Source organism: Branchiostoma floridae, chromosome 18 (genome assembly GCF_000003815.2).
Source record: "Branchiostoma floridae strain S238N-H82 chromosome 18, Bfl_VNyyK, whole genome shotgun sequence".
Taxonomy (NCBI): Eukaryota; Metazoa; Chordata; class Leptocardii; order Amphioxiformes; family Branchiostomatidae; genus Branchiostoma; species Branchiostoma floridae.
The window spans coordinates 1261979-1271231 of record NC_049996.1 but is presented as its reverse complement, the minus strand read 5'-3'; the positions used below and the strand labels follow the sequence as shown (position 1 = coordinate 1271231).

The window sequence follows — 9253 nt, the reverse complement described above, 5'->3', positions numbered from 1 at the left end:
TGCCGTACGAACACGTAACCCGGAAGCCAAGTTAATCATTTCAGGAGATTTTAACCGTGTGGACATAAGTCAGCTGTGCAACGGAAATGACATGAAGCAAGTTGTCCGCGTACCTACAAGAGGTCAAGCAACGCTCGACTTCATCATATCAGACTTGGCAACGTACTACAAACCGGTCCAGGTGCTCAGCCCACTGGGACTGAGTGATCATAACACTGTCCTGTGGAATCCATCGTTGGAAAAGAGGAAAAACAGTTCTGTGACAAGGACAGTCCGTCCTCTTCCTGATTCCGCCATACGTGCTTTCGGGCAATGGATTTGCTCTCATTCCTGGGAAGAAGTCAATGCTGCCCCACTGTGCGAAGGCAAAGCTTCTGCGTTTTACTCTACGATTGAAACAGCTATCGACAAGTACTTCCCAACGAAAAAAAGTGAAGGTGCACAGCAGGGACAAGCCATGGCTAAAGCTGGATATCAAGAACATGATCCGTAAAAGACAGAAGGCGTTCGCACAGAAAAAGTACACGCTCTGGAGGCAACTACGAAACAAAGTAAACAGAGAAACTAAGATAGCCAGAAAGGAGTTCTACCGGGACCGAATTCAAGCCTTGAAAAAGGAGAACCCAGCGGCATGGTACAGGGAAATAAAATCCATCCTGAACCTTAAGAGATCAGAGCTGACCGTTAACATCCCCGGACGTGCGGACGCAGATGACACTTACATAGCAACATACATAAACGAACAGTTCGCAGAGGTGGCCAAAAGTAGACCGTGTCTGGATTCTACTCTACTACCAGCGTACCGACCCACTCGCTGCCCACCAGAAGTACCACCATGGGACGTCTACAACTGTCTACGCAGGCTAAAATCTGGCAAGGCCGCGGGGCCCGACCACTTGAACTCCAGATTATTGAAAGAATTTGCCTACGAACTTAGCAAGCCTGTTACAGACATCATAAATGCATCCCTAAGAGAAGGTCGGGTACCTCAGGTGTGGAAAGACGCCACAGTGGTCCCTCTTCCAAAATCTCATCCGCCATCAATCGACAAATTACGACCTGTATCACTCACATCACAACTGGCGAAAGTGGCAGAGTCATTTGTTGCAAAATGGCTGATCGCTGACATCAGACCCTCAGTGGACCCTAGGCAGTTCGGGTGCTTACGGGGAAGATCTACGGCGCACTACTTGGTGAACTTTGTCAACTATCTGTACCATGAAGCGGAAAGAAATCAAAACGTAACTACAATAGTGTGCACAGATTTTTCAAAGGCCTTTGATCGAATTGATCACACAGTTGCCATTCAAAAATTGATCAATATTGGTACAAGGAGTTCGCTTATCCCCTGGATCTGTGATTTCTTAACACAACGACGTCAGCGAGTCCGCTACGGGGGCCAACTATCAAACTGGGAAACCCTAACATGTTCAGTGCCCCAAGGGACACTGTTGGGCCCATTAATTTTCTTGGTAGTATTCGATGATGCCATGAGAAACGCAGCTGCAGAAAGATGGAAATACGTTGATGATTTATCGCTGGCAGAGTCACGTATATGCACCACACCATCGTCTATGCAACTGGAGCTGAATGACTTTCAATGACTGGTCAAATAAAAATCACATGTTATTAAACCCAGGTAAATGCAAGACCATGGTTGTATGCTTCATGAAGTGCCCACCCCCACCTCCCGTCCTTCTCATCGATCGGACGGAGCTGGAAGTGGTGTGCGCGATGTACCTCTTGGGGGTTTGGATCCAAAACAACTTGAAATGGGACAAACAAGTAAACAGGATGATCGGCAAAGCAGGTGGACGCCTCGCAATGCTGCGCAGACTCAAACGCTTCCAGATTCCAGTCAACGACCTACTACAGATCTACATAAGCTATGTTAGACCTGTGTTGGAGTACTGTGTTCCGGTATGGCAGCCAGGACTCACCACTACTCAGACTGTAAGGCTTGAAAGAGTACAAAAGAGAGCGCTCAGAACAATTCTCGGGGATAAGTACACAGACTACCAAACGGCCCTAACTATTTCAGGTCTGAAGTCACTGCATGACAGACGAGTAGCCTTGTGTATTAAGTTCGCCAAAACGCTTGACCAGGAACTGCTCCCACCGAGAATGAGCAACGGCGATGGACACAGGATGAGTACTAGAAACTCACACAAATACAGACCTATTAAATGTAAAACAAACAGGTATAGAGATTCACCGGTTCCATACATGACAAGGCTACTGAACGAGGACATGTGAGGCAGAGGCTTATATAATTGAGAATTCTTTTAGCGTTTATGATCTGTATTGACGGATCTTTTTTGACTGATCTGTATGTAACAGTTGTCATATAGTTGGTGATTTCCCGAATATTTCAATTGTCTATATCCAAGTTTCTAGCAATTTGTGAAATTTTAATGTGTATTCAGATTTTAATGGAATTATGCCTGTAACAAAGTGTAAGTAATACGTAATTCAGCCACCCCGGCTGCAATGTATTTACAAATAAACCATTCATCTTACCCTTCCAGCTTCTAACTCTCTCGACTCTTTCGTCAGCAGAAAAAGACCCGCCGGTGCCAGTGTCAAGAACACGGTACACTGAACCGGCAGCAACATCTTTTGCCAGATTCACAAAACCTTCCTGAACTGTAGCCAGAGAACTCCCTGACTTGCCACTACATGCAGTTACCCCAGTTGCACCATTACTTACATCGTTAGTATACTCAACCACTGTTACTTTATCAAGACTATTTGGTTCTTCACTCACAGTCATGTGATGGCTATAGCCGAAATATCGGTATTTGTTCGCAAGATGGTCGCCCTTGTGTATCTCCAAAACGTCACGTACCGGAACCTTCCTAGATCAAGGGAAGAATAATGATTCATTTAGTATGCAAATTTTGATGCTAAAGTAAAATAATGAGTTTATTGCAAATTCTTGCCCATGGGCTAATTGCAGGTAACATATTAGAGATCCAAACAGTGTAAAAAAACGATATAGCAAGTGTCTACTCTAGTCTGATACACTTGGAACAGTAGTTGAAATTTCCCATATTGACAACTTGTAGAGTTAGTTTTTTTTTTGCTACAGAAAAATGGGCGACAAAGCTATCTGAACTATGTCAAATAATAAAGAACTGAAAATCGTGAGTGAATCCTAAATCAATGACAGTCTGAAAACAATTTTGGGTTTCTTTTATAAACCACACCTTTCGTACCTTTGTGCCATAATTGCGTCGTATTGGTGAAGTCCCAGATCCTGTTTTGTGATATCTGCAGCTACCTTTAAGGCCTGCTTCGGCTCACTAGCCTGGGTTAGAAAATAAAACATTTTAGGCAAAAGCGCCCGCGAAGGTGTTGCTGCCAGTAGTGTTATTTTGATTGATGAATCAAACAATAAGCAATCCCAAACTTTAGTCTGATAACTTCGAGAGGACTAACCTCCTGAGACCGCCCTAGATCTAGAGGCTATTTAAGCCAGTCGGTCAACCGTAAACAACAAAAGGGTGGACGCGGCTGACAAGGTCTCTTGAATACACAATGCCGCTTTTGTGTTCCCCAATGTCAGGTGACTGCCGTTTCTCTGTCTAGATCACTGATCACCGCATAACCAAAGCAACAGCTTTGAGTCAATTCGTTATATAACGTTAATATTCTAAAATGGGGTCTACACGTAGAAAAAAAGTCGACACAAGCTTACAGATCTGGCACATATCAGTCCCATATGTTACATATGGCAAAACCACGACGTTGCTAAATATTTTGCACCATATTATTGCCGTGCCTACGTGACTTTTGATTTTTCATCTGTACCTTTTTCATTAATGATAAACTGACCATTTTCGAGCTCGTTTATTGTATCGTCTATGAAGATCACTTGTCTTCGTGCCCTTTACTAGATTGAGTACTGCCGTAGTGTTACATACGTTTGTTAGGGTGCCAAGCTTCTGGTCCGCTCTGCTTCAGGGCGTGTCCCCTTGCTCGTACGTTTTCCACCAGGAAACTGAGCACAAAAAGACCGGGATACAAAAATATGAAGGTGTTACATGTGTAATTGAATGTCACGAGCATTATTACGATCAACGTGATACTTTCTCAAACCTGTTGTTGATGAATTTATGACAACTCACCTGTGCTTAATCAACGCTTGTGCAGGTACCGGTGGCCGATATCCAAACTGTGACGAGGTCGAAAATACATGCGCGGTAGCTCAAAGAAAACCTAATCTGTTTGCCTTGAACCTGCCACAAAACCAATGCAACCGCTAACTTCTACGCCAGTTGCATTTCAATAGGCAAATACCTTCTTTCACAGAGTTACGCGACCATCGCGTTTGCCAGTCACCCACTGAATGAATCGTCTTACTTTTTAGAGAATCCAATAAGTATCCAGTTGTTTGGTAGCGTGCGTAGTCCAGTGGTTAGCGGCCCTGTCTCTGGAACTATAAGCCACGAGTTCGAAGCCTAGCTTTGTCGCTCACCCGACACGCACTCTACTGCAAAGGGTTGCAGTCCTTGGGACGGGACGTAAAGCCCTGTTGTCCACTGTTCATTGTGCTTATTGAACAAAGCTAGGGGTACAATGAACCCGTGAATGAGTATAATGCTGTACATGGCGTCTGTCTTCTCTGTCAGGACCAGTGGAAGAATAGCTGTTCGATGAGCTAAACTGGATCGATATTACTTTCACTTTCACTTTGATCTATTTTGTATTACATAGTATTCCACCTGGGTGTCTAACCTTCATCGTCGTAATAATCATTCTTATCATTATAAAAAGACCTTAAACAATTCATCCACACTGTGACATTGTGAACAGACAAGTCTAGGCTAGAAGAGATTTTATTCTGAAGGCGGTGAATGTACATCTTTACTCAAGCACATGTACACAACAAAGTTTACAGTGAGGTGATGGCATAGGCACTAGACATATTTATAACGGCCAGAGTGTGAAGAGCTAGATGACTATGAAGTTAAAGTTTAGCTTAAGTACAGTTGTGTTTGTAAGTTAGACTTTGCCCGACTTTTCTGCAAACTAAAAGTAGTAGAAACTGGCCAAATAGGAGTCAGAATTAAAGAATAATTTATCAAAGTCGGAGTAGATTGCGAGTAGGAAATGTTAACTGTGGCCAGCTAACTCCCCAGAAAATTATCTTCCTATTTAGCCATTTCTTCATATTTTTTTTCTCTTTCATAAAATTTCTTTACTTTCTTCAGCCTGCAGATTCTAGTAGCAAGTCCATTTACTATTTTGCTACATGTATATAATATTGCTGGGCTTCTCTTAACTTGTTGCTGACACCAGATTTCAAGACATTTGACACCTTTGCTAAATTGTTTGCCGCATCATATATTGTCAATATAATGTAGATACCAAAAACTACAGAGGTTGGCTTAATCATGACAGAGTACAGTCAAGCCTATACCTGGCCAACGTGACCACTTAGATAATGTTTCCTACTGGCTTAAGAATCTTGTCCATGGTGACCAGCTGTCCACATAGACCAGATCTTATTGGTCCCATGAACATAGAAGTGTCAGGATATAGGGGTGTCAGAATATAGGGGTATCAGAACTTATATAGGGGTGTTACAACATATAGGGGTGGTGGAATGAACATGGGTGTCAGAGCAAGGGGTGTTGGGACATAGTGCGTTGCAACATAGGGGTGTCAGAACCTATGGGTGTTAGAACATTGCTGTCAGAACACATGTACAGGGGTGTTGGAACATAAGAGTGTTATTGTGTTGTTACCTCACTTTGTAATGACTGAAGCAGACTAAAGTTAACAATACTGGATGCCGACAGTAAGTTGTCACATGTCACAAGATACACTCGTCTGTAATATGTAGCAATACTGTTACCCATATCAATGCACATCATAGCTTTACATTCTCTCTATAATTATTACCAACCCTATAAAATTCAATGCAGATTTTACAATGATTTACATTGCACTAGCCAGCATTGGAGTTAAGCAATTCAACACTGGGCAACACCACATTGTTTTTCTCAGAATATGATGTTTTTAAGTACATTTGGAACAAGAGGGCATAATAAAAACAGGAGGTTGGGACAAAAACTTGAATCTGACTATATTCACTAACTTTGAGCACTAAACCTTGTGTACATATACATTTTGAATGAAAATGACATTGATCTCAAAATTAACGTCTGCCATTGCAGTTAACATTGCACTGTGCCATCCAAAGTAATTGGACGAAACCGAATATGTTTTACATTCATGAAGTATGATCTGATTTGCATTATAAAATAATCCTTAGTCAGGACACATACGATGTACACGTATTATGTAGGAGGCTATGTCTGTTTGTTTCATAGCTTTATTTATTTGCAACACCTTGTCATAGAACTCATAGATTCTATTTCAGTTGTAGCAAACAACTTACACCCTAACTACATGTATTAGCAGGTACGCGGATACACAGGTTTGTAGTAGTTTGCATAGTCATATTTGTTCCAGTGTTGGAGTGAATTCGAAAAGGGTACTTTCAAACTAGAGTCAGAGCCTGATAAAGTGCAATAACGTTTTAAGCTTTCCAATCAGTATATTTTACTTTTTTTAGCTCAATTATTTGTCAATAAGTACATAGCCAGGCCCCAATCATTGATTGTACTAATCTGTTTTGTACTATGTTTTTATACAGTGCATAAAGATTGCTATGACTGAAATATGTATTTAAAATTAGTAAGAGTAAAAAAAAAAAGTACAGAAAGAAAAAGTAATTGATAATACATTAAGAAATCAAGAAATCAGTGGAAGGAACATCTTTTCAAATTTGTTCATTTTCAAATACTGTTCAGATCATAAACTGAGTGTGTGTGGATGTGCGTGGATGTGTGCATGTGTTTGGATGTGTATGCGTGTTTGAATGTGTGTTTGAATGTGTAGGTACATGTTTGTGTGTCTGAATATGTGTTTGGATTACGTATTTGTGTACATGTAGAAGTTTTACATTTATTTAGCACCTGTCCCTGTAGTTATGTTATATGGCTCTATTTTTACATATTTTATATAAGGGTATCCCTCCTTGCCCACCCAACAGTATCATGATATATAATAAACTTCAAAACAAAAGAGAATACCAGCTATAACATATTTATTCCAATAAATCATAATCATAATGACAAAATTAGCGTAAAAATACTGCTATATTTTTTTACGTTTAGTCTATGAAACATAGCCTTTGAAACATTCCAACATACCCCTATTACAGCAAAGCAAAATTCGCAATATGAAAAATATAGATAAAAACAATTAAATTTGTTACTTTTATCCTTATTGCCCATATTCTGGTTCTGAATACAGAATTTAATTGCAATTTCTGATGTCAATTAACAATCTTTTATAACAAAAAACAATTTTCCAAATCAAACCTTTTTCTTGGGTTACTCTTTTGCATTGTACTAATATGCAGTACCTTATACAATAGAAGTTGAAACTCATTGAAGAAATTATGTCTTGAATCTCATAATTATATCATTGTTTGTAGATTATATCTGATTGTCCCTCATACCGGCATATATAAATTATGCATATTCATGTAATTTCTATTCTATTTATTCTGCTTTCGCACCACATTCTGTATACTCTATTAACATATTTATGTCATTTCCATGGCTTTTTATACATGATGACCTAAAGAGTTGGATACATGTACATGTACATTTTGTATGTTCTGACAAAATGTGTGATGTCTTTTTTCAAGTTTGTATCGCGTTCTTCAGTTTCTATAGTGCCTTCCCAATACCATCACCAGGTCTACTACATATATTTCACTTTTTGTATCATCGTCATATATCTAAACAATAGGTTCTCTGTATGATATATATTGGGAAAATTTCTGCATTCTAATGCTGACTAAAATAAATAAAGATTTTCATAATTTTCAAGTTGTGATAAACATGTATACTAGATACTAATCGTGGCAGCTAATACAAACTCGTTTGATTTCTTTTGCTATCTTTGACATTTTTCATCCAAATGGTAAAATGGGAATTTAATGTATGTAGTGCTTATAAAGCATATTGATTCCACCAATCAGCACTGTTTACAATAATTGAAAAATTCATTTGTTAAACATCTAACAATTAGCATTAAAATATCAGTGCCAGATAAATGTAATAATTTGATATACGTAAATTGATACCCCCTGCCACTATGAATATAATATTTGATTTCTCCAACATTATTGTGAACTGTCTGTCATGGCTATTTCTCCCTTTACAGTAAGGCAAATCACTTTGCTAGTAGCTCATATATTTACACTATTGCTAAGCATAGTACATACTGTGCTTGAGCCCCACTGTTATTTCATAAACGTGACCTACACCCACTGCCTGCAAAAACTTTTGTCAATCATGCAGTGAACATCATGGCATTACTTTCCACAACCTCCTAATATTGCCTACACGTAGACATGTTACACATGATAACAATCACAGGGCTCAAAATACATTCCATGAATACCCATGAAGTTTAGACATCCGGGTAAACCCTGCCTTGGGGGTGTCTCTTACTTGTGTGTATATCAAGTCTCTTTGAGTTCTGTGTTGACAATTTTTGGCTCAGGTGCTCAGGTAAAGTCGGTGGCCAAACAATTTTTGTTTGTTTGTTCAAGAGCCAGGCTGCACAATATGGTGGGTCAAAGAAAAAAGAAAAATAGCTCCAAAATGTCAATACTGAACTCATACAAACTTGATGTATGCACAAAAATTGCCCCCCCCCTTCTTCATATAGTCAGACATTTCAGACAGCGTCTATCTTATTGTCTTTCTTGGTATAATCTGGAACGTCCCTTTTGAGAAATTGCTTGATTCTATCCTGCGCAAAAAGCAAGCAAGTTGTCAGAAATCCTACTTGACTGGGAAACTTTTCCTGACAATAAACAAGCCGCCATGTCTGCCTCATTACAATATGAGCTTTCTAAGGTAGAACATATCTTACACTGAAAGACTTGGCTGTCTTTATTTCTAATAGTATCTTTGCCCAAGAAAGTTTTCCTTTCAGTATTGTCAAGCCCTGGAATTGAATTCCACCATGGGGACATTGTCCAATTAGTGATATCAAAGTCTAATTCTTTGCATTGTTCACATACAAACACTGCCATGAACATAGTCTACCCAAGGAGGTTAAAGACCTTGGTCTACCTGACAATTTTTCCTAAATCGTATAAAAAATGTCATGTGTAGATTTTGCAGTACATGTTTAAAATGTCCATACCCAAACACCG

The 9253-nt window shown here is 39.5% G+C and overlaps 1 long non-coding RNA gene across 1 annotated transcript; it reads right to left on the bottom strand.

Annotated features, from left to right (window-relative positions):
• Window positions 1-2521: 2521 nt before the first annotated feature.
• LOC118405596 lies at window positions 2522-4306 on the bottom strand. Its single transcript, XR_004829913.1, has 4 exons — window positions 4131-4306; window positions 3927-4003; window positions 3219-3310; window positions 2522-2858 (listed from the first exon to the last, which is right to left on the bottom strand). It is a non-coding gene; the product is annotated as an uncharacterized LOC118405596 (long non-coding RNA).
• Window positions 4307-9253: the final 4947 nt, after the last annotated feature.